The sequence below is a fragment of the Eptatretus burgeri genome, chromosome 2, assembly GCF_056783735.1.
Source record: "Eptatretus burgeri isolate ZD-2024b chromosome 2, Ebu_testis_v1, whole genome shotgun sequence".
NCBI classification, from domain to species: domain Eukaryota; kingdom Metazoa; phylum Chordata; class Myxini; order Myxiniformes; family Myxinidae; genus Eptatretus; species Eptatretus burgeri.
Window position 1 is genome coordinate 102,521,838 of NC_140962.1, and position 15,000 is coordinate 102,536,837.

The 15,000-nt window shown below is 45.3% G+C and overlaps 1 long non-coding RNA gene across 1 annotated transcript in view; it reads left to right on the forward strand.

The window, feature by feature from the left end:
- LOC147032695 (uncharacterized) overlaps window positions 1-7,370 on the forward strand; it is a 9,193-nt gene extending 1,823 nt beyond the window's left edge. Inside the window, exon 2 of the long non-coding RNA XR_015055286.1 lies at window positions 1-7,370. This exon is cut by the window's left edge and continues 108 nt beyond it. This is a non-coding gene — a long non-coding RNA (uncharacterized LOC147032695).
- Window positions 7,371-15,000: the final 7,630 nt, after the last annotated feature.

Consider the following 15,000-nt stretch of genomic DNA (forward strand, 5'->3'; position numbering starts at 1 on the left):
TCGAGCTTTTGATACAGTCTTGCATCATACCTTGCTCTCCGAATTGTCGGCCTATGGAATCCAAGGCCAACTCCACTCTTGAATTACTGACTTCCTCCTCTCTCGTAGTCAACGTGTGACTCAACTGAACCCTTTCATTTCCTCTCCCTGTCAAGGCTGGAGTACCCCCAAGGCAGTGTTCTCGGCCCCATATTCTTCCTAATCTCCATCAATGATCTCACTGACTCTGGAAAATCCTCCTTATCTCTTTGCTGATTACTCCACTCTCTGCTGTGACATCTCTCATCCTTCTGATAGGCAGGCAGCAGCCTCTTCACTCTCCTCAGATCTAAACAAAATCATAAACTGGTCAAACACAATTTTGATTTTGTATCCATCTTGTTCACCCCTTGTGTTCTCCCATAACCCTCATCATTATCTGCTTTCCTTGTTTGTCCGTCTCCGTCTACTTTCTTCCTCTGTCCTGATGTTGGCGTTTCCCCTTTCTCCTGCTGTTCCCTTTGTTATGTTGTGTCCTGATTTGTTTTGTGCAATTACTTTTCCTCAAACCCAGACCATGTTAAAAAATAAAAAAAACACTGCCCCAACTTTCGCAGACCCCGACATTCGCACCTTTTTTCAGGATCATATCCCCCGTGAATAGCTGGGTCGGACAGTGCACACGAGTAGACTGCACAGCTTGACTGCTAAAAAGTTAGTGCCACTGCTACATCTGTAAAGTGACTGAACATGTGTGCAATGCACATCCAAATGCAATTGGTAATATGCAGGATCTTGGTGGTGTGGAAGCAGCAGCGATTACAAGAATTAGAAGTGGCTGGAGAAAGTTTAGGGAGTTGTTACCCCTATTCACTTCAGGAGGGACCTCTCTCCGATTAAAGGGAAAACGATGCAGCTTGCGTTAGAAGCATGATGGAGTATGGCAGTGAAACATGGGTGATCAAAAAGGAGGATGAACAGAGGTGTGAATGAAATAAGAATGGTGAGCTGGATGTGTGATGTGACACTGAAGGCTAGGAAACCAAATGTGGAATTAAGACAGAGGTTGGGTATAGAAAGAATTAGTGAGGTTTTGCGTCGGGGTAGGTTTTGGTGGTCCGTGCATGTGGAAAGGATGGGGGTGGGCAGCTGTGTGAATCGGTGTATAAAGAGGAATATTGTGACGTCCACGGGACTTGAACAGTCCCGCCAACGTAGAATGAGCCGAAACGATGGAGACGATTTATTTGTTTATAACCCAAACATGGCGGTTCTAATCGCCCTACCGCAAACGGGACGAGGAAGGTGGCACGAGTCACTTTTCACTGAGTTGATGATGTTTATTTGTTTTTATTATTAACCAGAAATAACAAGACTCGGCAAGAAGAGGGATCCGGGGCGATTCGACGGGATGGTGTGGGATCGGGCGTGGGGAAAACACAGACAATTCCAATGAATATACAGATCTCAAACCCTCTAAGGTGCCAAGTACACACACACACACACACACACACGCACACACGCACACACGCACACACACACACACACACACACACACACACACACACACACACACACACACACACACACACACAACGTAGCTACTTCTAGTGGTCAGGCTGGACCGTGGTGTGGACGCAACTGTCCCTGGATCGGCGTCGGACGAGCTGGCCTTGCTCTTGTCAGGGGGGAGGGGGGGGCAGGAGAAACCGTGGTGCTGTCGACCTCCTGGTCCTGGCCCAAGTCCGCTCACAGCCGCCAGGGAACCAGTTCTGGCACCAAATTGCGAGCAGGAGAGGGAGGCAGGTCCGCCCGCCGTTCGACCCCGTACTCCGAGTCAGCAGAACCCCAGAGCCAACCAAGGTGAGGCACGAGGCTCAGCAAGGCTCCAAGACACGATGAAGAACACGATCGAATCAGCACAACAACAAGTACGCTTCCCGCGCAACAGCCTCCACACCAAAAAAACACGATCTTTTTGTCCCGATCTTCTTCCTCTTCCTTTTCGACCCCGAACAGAACCTTTTTATCCTCCCGTCCTCGTCACTTCCAATCGAGCCTTTTTTATTGGCCCACCGCCGTCGCCTTCCGCCAATCGTGATCACGGGGCGGAGCCATCCACAGTACTGTCCTGTGACGTCACGGCCAGCCTCCAGGGACTACTAAAAGGGGTTTACGCAGACACACTTACCCTATCCCGTGTCCCTATCTAATTACGTGACAATTATCATTTCCCCCTTGAAGAAATGGACATTTACTAGACAACTTATCACCACTGAATTGCTACTTATTACATCGAGATCCTGGTACACTCGAACAGCATGGCATACCTAATTAGACATCCTAATTACCCTTTGAATGCATACCCCCCCTCAAACGTAACAATATGAATGGAAGGAGAGCTCGAGGCCATCCAAGGAAAACATGGGATGTGTTGCTGAGAGATGATCTTCAAGTTGGAGGACTAACAAGAGGGTGGGGAAGGGATCGGGCAGCCTGGAAATCAGCCACTTGGTGAACCACAGCTTACACATGCAAGCGTGGAAATGGCCATAAAAGCGATGATGATGATGATGATGATGATGATGATGATGATGATGATGATGATGCACTTGTAAAAGGTGCAAGCTGGCATGCGATGTTCACAATCCAAATGTATTTTAGTGCAGCCCAACTTCCCATTGCCAGCAAGATGCAATGATACTGGAACATTCCATTTAACCCTTGGGGAGGCCACGTCTTGTGACAGAGCGTGTGTAATTATGCGCCATTAAGCAAAGTTAATTCCTCAGTCGTTAGCAGCCACTGACAAACAGATGTCACTTTCTCTGATTCATTATCGACGTTCACAGGCTGAGATTCACTGGACTTGGCCAATGCGCTGAGGCCCTCAAGTGGGACGGCTGGCAAAAAATACTGAATATTCATGTAGGGGGTAGTGGATGAGATCAAGATGATGGAGGGCCACAAGTCGAACATCCGCAAGTCAGTCCCACACCGCGCTGTTTAACAGTTTCTTGTTTTCCAGTCCTCTGATTGGGCAATGAAACACATTTTTAGGTGGATCGGGAAAATATATCCGTTCTCTTCACTGACCTACCTCCCCTGTTTATTTTCAATTGAAGTAAAATAATAAATAAATCTCATTTGAACTTGTGCCTTTTGTACACTTCCCGACAAAACCAGCCGTCTGTTTCAGAATGTAATTATCAAACTTAAGCAAATTTCATTGAAAAATGTATGTGCCTCCTTTTTTGTGTGTGTGTAAATGTCCATAAGTAAGATTTTGTCTCAAGTTGATGTCGAAACCTGAGTTGGTGGTGTAATGGTAATAGCGTCAGCTCCGAGCCTAGGAGGTCAGCAGTTAAAACCCCGGCCGAGTCGTACCAAAGACTTCGAAAATGGTATGTGCTGTGCTGCTTCGTTGCTTCTATTCAGTTTCTAAAAGGATAAGATCATGGACAATCCCAAGAGGTTGACATCCATGGGGACGAGGAAATTCCTGAGGAAAAATGAAGTTTACAATGCATACACGCACACATACGCACACGCACCGAGTGCTCATGCTTTTCATCTTAGGGGATTAAACCATCCTTGAGTGTACTGAGTGACGAATATCAGGATGAATGTGTTTGAGTTTCTAAAGGATGTAGAGGATGAATGTTCCTACCCACCCATCTTATTGCTCCCCACTCACATTTTACCGCATCCCCCTCCCATCTGCACACCCTACCCTTCAGTCTTCTTACTCCCCCCCGTCTTTTCACCCCTTCCTCCTGTCTTCCTCCTTTCCCCCCTCCTGTATTCCAGCTTCACCCCACCTCCCATTTTCCCACTTTCCCACCTCCCATGGTCGTTTTCCTGTTACTCCCCTACTCCCTCTCGCATTGGTCTCGTCTTGTGGCAACCCCCTACCCTTCCTGCTTGCCCTTTGGTTACACCTCTTCCTCCCCTCCCCCCCCTCCCCCATCCCTGGAATGTCACCGAATTTTCCTCCCTGGTGGAGAGGAAACTGTATGATCCATTCATTGCCATTTTTATGTTTAACAAATCCCGATTATGATGAAACTTGACTTCTGTGTACGCAGGCAATGGTTACCTCGCACAAAACTAATGGCTCTGGGCATCGAGGATGGCTTGGACAAGATAAAGATGATGGAGGGCCGCAAGTCGAACATCCGCAAGTCGGTCCAAATTGCGTACGAGCGTGCCATGGTTCATCGCAGCCGAGTTCGCGGAGAGACGAGTGATTGCAGTGATGTGGAATGATGCTGTTGAAGGGCATCTCCCCATAATCACAGACTTTTTTTAAAATTCCCCTTACCTCACTGTTCACCCCTTCACCCCAATCGACTTATTTTAAGTCTGCCCCTTCCAAGAAAAACATTATTCCTACCCAACTGCTGCTGCTGCTTCCCATCCACAGACTTATGGTTTTAATATCCACTCCTTATTTTATCCTACTCCCTACCTCACTTTTTTCGCGTTATCTCACTCTTTCCCCTTCTCCCCATGTGCTCTCATGCAGTTTCTTGCTCACCTGCTCCCATTTGTCATACATTTTTCACCACAACATGTACGATTGTATCCGCACCCTTATGTGTGACGTCTTGGCCTGAATAAGCACTGATGCCATTGGTGGCGCCTGCGCGGTCACGCCGCACGCTTTGGGCATCCTGTTCCTTCTCGTGTAAACTGACACGAGCAGAATATACTGTAAGATGCCTTCAGATTTTTTTCTTTCTTTTTTGTTCCTTAACGTTTTAATAAGTGTAAATACATCATGTCTCAAGTTCAGAGAGTATTTCATTGTTATATTAACTATGAGATCTGAGCTTGGACTCCATAACATGTGCTCCCCCCCTCCACCTCCCACCCCACCAATCCCTTTTACTTTTTAATTTGATGGATTTTCTCTCTCTCCTCTCTCTCTCTCTCTCTCTCTCTCTCTCTCTCTCTCTCTCTCTCTCTCTCTCTCTCTCTCTCTCTCTCTCTCTCTCTCTCTCTCTCTCTCTCTCTGTCTCTGTCTCTGTCTCTGTCTCTGTCTCTGTCTCTGTCTCTGTCTCTGTCTCTGTCTCTGTCTCTGTCTCTGTCTCTGTCTCTGTCTCTGTCTCTGTCTCTGTCTCTCTCTGTCTCTCTCTGTCTTTCTCTCTCTGTCTCTCTCTGTCTTTCTCTCTCGTTCTCTCATTCTCGTTCTCTCATTCTCGTTCTCTCATTCTCGTTCTCTCATTCTCGTTCTCTCATTCTCGTTCTCTCATTCTCGTTCTCTCATTCTCGTTCTCTCATTCTCGTTCTCTCATTCTCGTTCTCTCATTCTCGTTCTCTCATTCTCGTTCTCTCATTCTCTCTCTCTCTCTCTCGTTCTCTCTCTCTCTCGTTCTTTCTCTCTTTCTCTTTCCCGCTATCTTTCTCTCTCCTTCTCTCCCCCTCTCGCTCAACTTTTGAGGGGTAGTGATGTGATTAGTTTTAACGTGCATGAAACCAGTAAGCTGTATTTTTATACTTGCGTTCATTTTTTACCATGCCTGTCTTATTGTTCTTCAAGTTTTAACGTGATGTAACAGGGACCCACACCGCGCTGTTTAACGTTACCCCCCTTCCATCCCCATCCCCCCTGCCAGTTTGTTCTTTCTATTTATTGTAGGACTGAGTGCTTCGATTGCAAATAGCAATTTTTATAAGATGGTTGGCTAGCAGAAAAGTGAGTTTATTAAAATATATATTTGTTTTTATGTAAATTTCACAGTTCAGACTGTCAGCCGTTTCAAATCAATAAATATGTTCACATCCCTCTCTGATGTCTTGTTCAAAAAGAAGTGCAAGATTGAAGTTTTATTTTTGAAGATGTTAGATTATGCCTCAATATTTTAGACTGATTATTGTGCAAAGGATGATAACTTTCCACAGTTTCCCACCCCCCCCCCCCATTTTGTTACCCTTGCTGAAGGAGAGGGTATTGCATTTGGTCCGTTTGTTTGTTTGTCCACAGAGAACTTTAGTGTTTTTTGTGGAATCGCTTGTCGGATTGAGACGAAATTTACACCATTGGAGTGACTTCTCATGTGGAATGTTTTATTGATAATTATGTTGTCACAGGTCACGTGGTGTGGCAGCCATGTTGGAAAAACTCTGCACCTCTGTATCTCTGAAACCACACCAAGGAAGAAATTGAAACTTCACACATGGGTAATGTGTGATTTCTTATGACATTATCGGTGCCGTTGTTATGACGCCATAATTGCAGATGTAGAACGCATATGGGTGGGGATATTGAAGTCTACCATCCCACCATCTTAATTTGTGATTCTGAGACCCGAGTCATATCAGAAATTAGCACATTCGGGCAGGTTGTTTGCAAAGCGATGCCACTCGCAGTTATTAGTTTGCTTTTGTCCTCTGAAAGGGCATGCATCGTTGAAATGCAGTCTTGATTTCACAATCAGTTCCAAACTTCAGTGCATTTTTCAGCCAGGCAAATTTGCTGGTATGTACAGTACATGATGAAGTTGACAGGTGTTTATGGTTGGGAGTTTTTACAATATGGAGGAATCGTGTAATTCTTAATTTATTTGGAGTAAAAGTAAAATCTGCAACTTGCAATACACTACCAAGTAAAAGGACTAGTTATTTCAGTTCGGCTTTACACAATTTTGGCTTTTATACGTACAGTTCATACAAATTTTAACCTTTGAACAAATGTCAATCAACAATGGCGGAAAAACACAAGTTGAAAAGGTATATTTGTGTGGTTTAATTACTTTTTAAGTGGCATATCTGCTGCTTTATGTTCAACTGCCTTTAAAAAAAAAACTTTCACCAGGGAACTATTCCCAATATTTATTGACTCCGAGCATGCTGACCATTATTATGAAGTTGTGACAATGCAACAGTCAAACGAGTCACTTTTCACCTGCCCTTTTCGTTGTGTGGGGTTTTTTTGGGAGGAGGGCGGGGGTTCTTCAATAATCTGGGTTGACCTGTTGGTGTTCCCATCTCTATCCATGGCTCGTGATTCAGGGAACTCTGGTTCAAATCCCATATATTATGTTACAGATGTGGTCTTGTCGGTGAAAAATTGAGTTTTTCTTTCCCAAAAGAGTCAATCAACGCGGCTCATGAGCACAATTACGTGGACAGCGCAAGGACGAGCTGTTCACCACCATCTCAGGTCATCCCCCATACAAAACTATGATCTTTTTTTCACCCTTTAATCCCCCCAAATTTTATTTTCTCCCTTGGCTGTTGGCATTTCCTCCTTTTTGCTATTTTGATATGTTGTGTCCTGATCTGTTCGGTGTTTTAGTTGTTCCACAGGGCTGGCACTCGCCTCGAAGCTGTCTAGCCTCGGTTTGAATCCCGACCCAACAATAAACTGTCATCCCGGTGTTTCATTGGGTGTGTCATTCATCAATGTGTGTGCCATTCTTTGGATGGATCCTAAACTGGTCTGAGATGTATTTATTATGCAATATTGTTGCGGCTGTTGTGTTTGGCCAATCAGCTAAGACGCACTGAGCCAGATCAAGGACTGTGCCGATCATTTCCCCACACCGAGCCACTCAAAATGGTAACTGGAGAGGTTTGTCATGCCCGATGGGGAGTGGTTTGAAAAGTACGCCAATCATCCCACAAAATCTGCCCTTTATGGGACTTGTAAAACCAAGCGGTTTTATCAATCATGCTAACTCGAATACTCAATGGAGACCCAGTGAATTAATGTGTCGATTAAACAAGGAATGGAGAACAGGAAGCATGGAAACATTTTCTGCAGTCGTGCTATTTACAAAGAAATATGTTCCTCTGGTATCGTACATGTGGAAGATCTTGATCAACTTAGCCTTATTGACCCACCAAGCACAGCTCAGGAGCAAGACTAGGGAGAAGTGAACAAGCTAATGGAATACCAGTTGTTACCCACGTGATCGACCAGAGCCGCCCCAATGCATGAACGAGACCTCAGTATAAATGGTGGGAATTGAAAGGGTGTGTTTGGCTGGCAGTCGGTGGAGACCTCAGCAGCTTCTGGCCCAATCCTACTCCTGCTCTGACCCCGTCTGGTGAGCAGCTGGAGTGGCAGTGAACCAACCATGGAAGGAACCACAAAGAAAAGAAGAACCCAAGACCCACCTGGACGTGCGTGCAGCTTTTAAGGGCTTTCGCAATTCCACACCCAGTGATGTACCCGACGCTGTTTGGCCATTCATCAAGCGGAGCTCCTCCCCTGATCCTCTTGATTCTCAAATGTTTGGGGCTCAGCCCCCCATCGAAATCTGTGCCTTTGCGAGGCTGAATCTCCCCACAGAAGCACATTTAAGACAGATTACAAAGGAAAGAACATTGAATTTAAGGGAAAAGGGGTTTTTGACACAAACATTCAGGAGGGAAGAGGTCTGCTTTCTCTACCAATATTGACGCATAATCCTATTTCACAATTATATTACTTCATGCTGACTTGTGGTTTTGCATGCTGACTCCACAACCACGTATGCATGCATGCATGTTGTCCATATAGCAATCATGACTCCATAGATTATACAATAAATGATCATGTGAAATCATCTTCAGAGTTGGGCATCAGAGCTCTCTCCCTACAGACAACAATTACGAACCACCCATCCTAATTATCTTTTCTTGGGGTGATTTCAATCGCTCATACCTGCCCGTATGGCTTGGTGGGCGTTATTCTCCAGGTATGTCTGTCTGACTCAAGAACAAACTCATGTTCTTCATCGGATCTATTTGGCTTCTCTGAACGTTATTGTGCAATTCTAAATCTCTTTGAGCTACCAAAGTGTCATAGAATCTGTCAATTAACTCAGGCTGACTGTGAAGGATGCCAATCTACCCTCTCCTAAACATTGGCCTTCAATACTTGTATCCTCTCCTGGAAGTAGTTGCACAAAAGCTCTCTTCTCCTATCGAGTTAATTCCATGTTATCTGAAACTATCCTAGGTATTTGCTCAGCCCTTAGACAGCGTTTCATGAGACTGTTTTTCTGAAAGAGTTTGAGGTTTTTTTTGTTCAGTTTTGTTTTTTTCCATCCTCAAGCAAGTCGTAAAACACCATCGGGCTGAGCACTCGAAGATTGATGGTCTCTTCTTTATTTTGTCTCTCTTCTATGCTCCCCTTGCACTTCATCCTTCTACAAGGAGCTTCACTGTAGATTATCAAACCCAGCTCTATCCAACCCTTCTCTCCTCTGAAGCGTATCCCTCCATCCCATTGTTTCCAATGCTTCCAAAATACTGTTGTTTTCTTCACCTGAGAGCGAGAGGAAATTCAGACCAGCCTTGACTCTGCCTCTTCAACGGACCCAGATGGCATCTGTGCCCATGTTCTGAAATCCTCTGCTGTTCTTGTTCAGCTTGTCCTTCACCTTGGGTCACCAACTGTTTGCTTGGAAGACAGCGAACATTACTCACATGCACGTGTGCAAAAAAACAGAAAAACAGATCCTTTCAACTACAGACCAGTAAGCTTACTTTTTCTCTAAACCCCCTCACTTATGTCAACTATAATTGGAGCCAACATCGCCTTTCCTTTAATCAAATGGCCTCGTGTGAGATGGTAGGGGGATCGTCTGTCAGCCCATCATGACTCCATCTCATACACCACCAACTCACAAGGGAGGTTCAACGATTTTTCAACTTGAATATTTAGTGTGCCTTTTGTACCGTTTTGCAGCATATATATTTATAATTGAAAGGAAAGGCTGTAAAAAGCAACACTGCATACATCTAAATTATTGCTTAATTTCTTAATTGCATTCAATTATTGCTTAATTGCATTCCCATTTTTGGATGACAAGTGATTTTTCTTTTCAATCATTGAATGATTGATGATTGAACAAAGCTTGAACAATACATGGTCATCACACTTTTGCTTAAGGAAGGTTGTACTGCATCGTAAATCAATGGTTGCTGTGACGGGCGGGGGAGGATGCCGCTCATTATAACACAGTGACGAGAAGTGAAGGAATATAACATGGCAGAGAAACGATCGACGATGACCCAAGGTCTGCAGGATCCACGCACACGGCCAATTCAAGAAAGTTGATAACGTCTCATCACGGTCAAGGTTGCAGAATTTGCAAAACAGGTTGACTTTTCCGTTGGAAGCATGGAAACCATTATCCATGAACACCTTGGCATGTCAAAAGTTTCTGCCAGATTGGTGCCTCAAATTTCTTCAATACTAAGACAGCAGAGTTTTTGTCATATCGAGATACTGGTGGTCGGACATTGGTTCACAACTGTGACCATGAGGCAAAGACTGAATCGATGAATCGATTCAGGGAGCTCTCCACCATTGAAGAAGTTCCGTAACAGTAAAATTACGACCTGCAGCGTCTGGGATTCAGGATGGTTTCTGATGATCGATTACATGCTGCACAAAACTACTATCACTGGTTAATATTTGCTGACTTTCTCGCCAAGTTACATGAAGCTATGTATCTCTGATGTAGGTGGAGGGTCTTCTGCTGTTGCACAATAATGTGCCAGTCCACAATGCCATGATTTTGGGAATTTGAACACTTGAATCATCCACCTTACAGCCCTGACTTGGCAAGTACTGACTATTTATTCTGATATCCAAAGACAACTACATACTAATTAAAGGGTTGAAAGATAATTGTTAGTTCCTTCATACGGAATCACGATGCAGAAGCTGGTCGGTCATTATGCGTCATCCTGTGCAATGGTTGCCAAGCTATGGTTGTTCGTGCTGCAACCTTTATAAATGGTGAGCATCAAGCAAGGAAGCAGCACATACCATTTTTAATCTTTGGTGTGACTTGGTAGAAGTTCGAACCACCGACCTCCTCCACAGAGCAGAGGCTCCAAGCATTACACCACCGAGTCTGGTCGAAAATTCCTTAAAGTCCGCCCTTAACGAGTGGTTAAGTTCAAGGAACAGTCAGATTTATATTATCACAGCATTGATTGTTCAAAAAACAACTGGGATCAGGTGTTTGACGTGTGGAGATGAAAGGTGATTGCAGTGAGAAAGTTGAAAACGCTTGTTGAGCTACATAGCTGAGTTGCAAAACCTTTTCAACACCCCTTGTGCTTTCATGTGATGTCACGTTTATTGACTGTGGTGGTGGAGGGGCCTTGTGGGGTGATCATAAGACAAACCCTGTTACTTTCACATCGCAAACAGGAATTGGCGGTCTCTATATTCCACCGCCTCCTTTTTTGGCCTATCTGGAATTGGAATTCCAGATAAGGTATTGTCATAGTGCACCGTCTGTCCATCCATCCGTCTCTTATTTCGACTTCTCCCGCTAAGCTGCTGGGGTGATCCGACTAATGTTTGGCGGCAACGTTCCGCTCCTGACTGATAACAGGGATTGCAGAGCTTGTTCCGGTCACTTGACTTAAAACAGGTCAAAATGGCCGACTTTGTAAATTCCTTCAAAAATCTTCCTCTCCAGACCCACCATTCAGATTGCTCCCAAATTTGGGTTACAACATTAGGCCAGGGCTCAGATTTGCTACAGGTGCAGTGGCCCTATTTTTTTTTTTTTTAGCTCACCTGGAACATAGTTCTGGGGAGCTTCTGGGATGGTGCGTCGTCAGTCCATCTCGTCCGTCAGTCCATCCACAAATACTGTACTTGCAACTTCTTCTCCAAAACTATGCATTCGATTTCGATGAAACTTTACCACAATGTTCATCACCGTGTATGGACCAGAGTTTGTTTGTGGCATTAAAAACAAAATCTGGCCCGAAGGCGGTTTATGGGGGTTGCTCCCCAAAACAGTTATTTGCTTTCTTCTCAGAAACTATACTTGCAAATCTGATGAAACTTGACCACAACCTTCATCACTCATGGTGTACCAAAGTTTGTTCATGGCATTAAAAAAAATTGGGGTTTAAGGTCAAAATGGCCGACTTAGTAATAAGGGGTTCTATGGGGGGGAGTTGCACCCAACCTGTATTTGCTTTCTTCTCCGAAACCACACATGATTTCGATGAAAGTTGACCACAAAGTTTGTTCACGTCATTAAAAAAAAATCCATCGGGATTTATTTTCTTCTCTGTTACATATTGTGTGGGTCATTCATGCTTTCCAGTGGTTCCCTGGTTATCTTATCCAGCTGCTACCAGGTCAGTGTCCAGGGATATTGCCCCTTTTTTTGTCTTACACCCTCTGCTCTCTGGTTCTGTCCCTCCCAGATTTCTGGAGAGAACACATGGTCTGCCAGTAACCATGTTTAAACTCCCAAAATCCAGGCTCACTGCTCATCTCCTCATTTGTTCCTCTTTTCTCCCACCAGTGGAACCAATTTCCCCTATCTGTTCAGTTCAGTTCCATTCTTCCCTCCAGGGCTTCAAGACAGCTGTTCACCACTAGTTCAGGTCATCCCCATTCATACTCATGATCTCTTCTACCCCCACATGACCCCATTCCCAATCATTCCTTTTTTTCTAGGTTATTATTCCCATGCTTTCAGGGAAAAAAAACAGGGGGATATTCTAATCGGCTGTCTGTCCATCAATGCATAGTACGAAGGTGCAAGAGCAGTGTCGTATATGACCCCTGGGGTGGGGTCAAAAGTTCAAATACCGAAAAATGCAACTACGGGCACATTTTTTTAAACATTCTTAAATGAAACTTTGTGCAATAAACATTGGGGGCAGCATTAAATATGTAACGAGTTTTTGATTTTACCTCCGTATCATGCCTCAGGGGGTGGGGACTTGGGGTCACTGCCCACAAGGGTCAAAACAGGAAAGAGAAAATTAACTCAAATTTTGATATTGGGTCAATCCTCGTGGAACTTTTTGCCATCTTTCAACTGCTTTTGGGAGGAAGCGTGAGGATCTGCCATGGTGCACAATCGACTTTGTTCCATTTGCGATTTTCTTTCCCATCCCCTCTTCCTTATCCTTTCTCGTTTGCTCATTGTCGATTGATTTGTTCCTTCTGTGTTTCATTCCTGCTCTCTGTCTCTGTCTCTGTCTCTGTCTGTCTCTGGACATATCCGGATGGTGGTTATGTCTGGACAGTGTTTGTCTCCGGATGTATCTGAGTGGTGTTTGTCTCCAGACATCTTGGCCCTGGATGCGTCCGGGTGGAATTTATGTCTGGACAGGAGTTTGTCTCCAGACCGTGTTTAAGGTATGACCGGTAGAAAATGGATTTCAGACATTATTTTGTTTCCATCTTCACTTATTTTATGCAGAATCATTTTGATGAAACAGCATGAATCGAAACAACATGGTCCCTTTGGGTGGGTTCCTGGAATGTTCTGTCCCTAACAGTGGATGATCACCTGTCTCTCATATCATCTGAGCTCAACAGTTTGAACTTTGGTATTCCAGCACTCTCTGAGGTTTGGAGATCGGATAGTGACGAGATAATGGCGGGTGGCTACACCTACATTGCATGCAGTTCTGTGCTCTGTCTGGAACACATGCATCATCCCAACTGACTGGAAGAGGGGCCTTGTTGTCTCTCTCTGGAAACGGAAGGGTGATCGCCAGGAATGCAACAACTACCGAGGGGTGATGCTGCTCTCAGTGCCGGGCAAGGTCTTTGCTCAGATAATTCTTGATAGGGTTCGCCACCATCTGCTTGAGCACCAGTGTCCAGAGCAGTCAAGCCTTACACCAAAAAGGTCAACGATTGACTGTATCCTTGCTCTTCGGGTCCTCACCGAATGCAGACGAGAGTTTCAGCAAGGGTTGCTTGCAGCCGATGTTTATCTCTGCAATGTGTTTGATACAGTGGGTCGGGATGCCCTCTGGAGAATTCTTGGTCTTCGTGGGGTGCCACCAAAACTGATCGATCTGATGTCTTTACTGCACTCTGGCACTGAGAGTGCTGTGAAGTGTGGTGGTACCATCTCTGACTTATTTCCAGTTGTTACTGAAGTTCGTCAGGGGTGTGTACTGGCCCCCACACTTTTCAGCGCTTGTACCGACTGGATTCTTGGGAGGATGTCAGAGAGATCAAGCTGCGGTGCATTGCTTGGGAATGTCAAAATCTCTGACCTTGATTTCGTAGATGATGCAGTCATCTTTGCGGAGACTCTAGATATCCTTTTGGGGGCCCTCGAGGTGCTGAATGAGGAGTCGGAGCCGCTGGGATTACGGGTTTCCTTGGTCAAAACTGAGATGCAAGCTTTCAATGACATATTGGATGCTGCTATCCTGTCTGCACCTGTTTGTGGTGATGTTGAGGTCATGGAGAGATTCACTTACCTTGGCAGTGATATTCATGTCTCTGCTGGCTGTGAACCAGAGGTCAACAGACGTCTGGGTCGGGCCTGAGGAGTTATGGATTCACTGGATCATGGGGTGTGGCGCTGCCAGTAACCGTGCGGGAGGACGAAAGTCTGAGTTTTCAGGTCCTTGGTGCTTCCAGTCTTGCTCTATGGATGTGACACTTGGACTCTGACTAGGGACCTGAGATGGCGACTTAATTCCTTTGGTAATTCGGTGTCTTCGGAGAATCCTTGGCGATCGCTGGTTGGTCTTTGTGTCCAACAAGTGGTTTCTGACTGATATTTCAATGAGATTTGTAACCTGCATAGTCCGTGAGCATCAGCTGCAGCTGTCTGGACATGCGGCTCGTTTTCTGACGCTGATTCTGCTAACCAGATTCTCTCAGCGAGGGAGTCTCTTGAGTGGAGGAGGCCAATTTGCCGACCACATACCTTGTGGTTGCAGCAGGTTGATCAGCATTTCAAGGAGATGGGGATGGGCCAGGCATCTGCCTGGAGGATGGCCAGACAGGCTCCTGGAGTACTGGCGAAAGTGGACGCAGCGACGCGCTGCTCCAGTGCATGCTCCCATACCTGACGTGACAATCCCAATGTCCAGGAACTCCATTGACAAGATAATTAAAGTCCCCTGGTGGAACGAGAGTTGCAAGCAGGCTATCCAGGAGATGAGGGCCACCCTAAAAATGTTAAGAAGAACCCTGAGGATGGAGGATGCCTTGGAATTTAAAAGGAAAAGGACATATGTCCAACGGGTAATCAAGCGAGCCAAAACAGCCTCGTGGCG